Source organism: Canis lupus, unplaced genomic scaffold (genome assembly GCF_011100685.1).
Source record: "Canis lupus familiaris isolate Mischka breed German Shepherd unplaced genomic scaffold, alternate assembly UU_Cfam_GSD_1.0 chrUn_S1718H1912, whole genome shotgun sequence".
Classification (NCBI taxonomy): domain Eukaryota; kingdom Metazoa; phylum Chordata; class Mammalia; order Carnivora; family Canidae; genus Canis; species Canis lupus.
Genome location: NW_023330567.1, coordinates 44,025 through 45,606, shown reverse-complemented (window position 1 = coordinate 45,606; position 1,582 = coordinate 44,025). Strand labels below are relative to the sequence as shown.

The 1,582-nt window shown below is 51.9% G+C and overlaps 1 long non-coding RNA gene across 1 annotated transcript; it reads left to right on the top strand.

The window, feature by feature from the left end:
- Nucleotides 1–345: 345 nt before the first annotated feature.
- LOC119878558 lies at nucleotides 346–993 on the top strand. The gene is made up of 3 exons (XR_005386998.1): nucleotides 346–474; nucleotides 557–696; nucleotides 950–993. It is a non-coding gene; the product is annotated as an uncharacterized LOC119878558 (long non-coding RNA).
- The last annotated feature ends 589 nt before the right edge of the window (nucleotides 994–1,582 follow it).

The following is a 1,582-nucleotide window of genomic DNA, read 5'->3' as shown; positions in this document are numbered from 1 at the left end:
GCGGGGCACATGCTCCGGTACACACACATTCAGAAACACACACAGGAGGAGGCTGTGGGAGGTGGAATCTGAGTCATCGAGACCAGAACTGTGGGTGGTGCCTTTGTCCTGATTTCCGGGGCTCCATGCTCCATTTCAAACAAGAAAATCTATGGGGGATGGCACAGCCAAGCCTCCAACCAAAGCTCATTGTGTGGGCCTTCTTGGATCAGCCCCCTCCCCAGCTGGTCCCCACCCAGCTCTGTGTCATCTAGGCTCTCCTTCCTCTGACCTTGCTCTCAATGCCACTGACCCACAGGAAGGGCAGGGTAGGCACTCTGGGTCCTTGACATACTGCAAGGCCTCGATGACATCATAAAGCAGGTGCCACCCACTCCCTGGAGCATGCCTGGGGAGCTTGATGAGTATGGCGGGGAAGAAGATCTGGGGGAGTTAACATGTGGTGGTAGTTGAGAGCCCTTAATTGGGAAGCAGGTAGGTTCAAGTTCAAGTAAGTCCTGGTTTTATGTGACCTTTGGTAGTTTTCTTAACCTCTGTATCTCAATTTTTCACTCAGGGAATGAAGTCAGTCATACCCAACTCAGAAGGGCTTTATGTCTTTTCCATGAGATGATGCACATAAGTAGATACTTTCTTCAGTGCCGCATGGACTGAATGTACATACATGGCCATTATTTTGGATGATGCTTATCAAAAGTAAGGGCACATGGTCTGGGCAACCCACCCTAGCAGCTGGAGCTGCCCCTCTTCCCACATTACCCAGGCCTGGAGAGGAGGAGAGCCACAGTGCTACCTGCTACATGGGGTCCTAGAGGGCCACCTCCTAGGTTGGGCATGGGTGGGGATATCATGCTTGTGTCTCTGGAGACAGGTTTGGCCAGCTTTTTCTCTTGGATGGGGAAATATACTTGTCATGATGGGACAGTCTTGAAAATTCTTTCTTTGAAAGGAAACTGCCATTTACTGTGCTCCTGTAACGTGCCAGGTACCATGGGTGTGTTCCACGTGAGCTCCTTTCACCTTTCCAGCAGTCCTGAGAAGAAAATGAGTGACTTGCCCAAGGACACAGTGGGTAAACAGAGGAACCAGGATGCAGACCTACTCCCATTCCATGCTCTCTGCCTTACCGCATCTTTCAGAGGTTTTAACTGATTCATGGACATAGCATCCAAGAGTATCAATTCCCTGAATGTGCAGGGGGAAGGTTTTCTATTTCTTGGGTCAGTCTCTTGAGAGCCTTGTGGGTGATGGCAGAGCTGGTGTGAGCTAGTTAATATACTGGAAGTGTCCCCAGGTGTCATACACTTGGCTCCCAGCCAGTGGTTATATGATATCAGGGAAGGGACACAGGTGCACGGGACACAGGTGCATGGAGGTAGGGGGTGGGGTGGGGGCATCCTAGACACCTGCTGGAGGCTCAGTCCTATGCCAGTGGGTAGGTGGGTGAGGAGGGGGAAGCAGCAGATGGACAGGGGCAGGATTGGGGAGGGATGCTGAGTCGGCTCTGAAGCCCAAGGTGACTTGAGAATCTGCCAAGAAGAGGCAAGTGTGAAGGAGAAGAAAGGAAGGGAGGGGAGGGGAG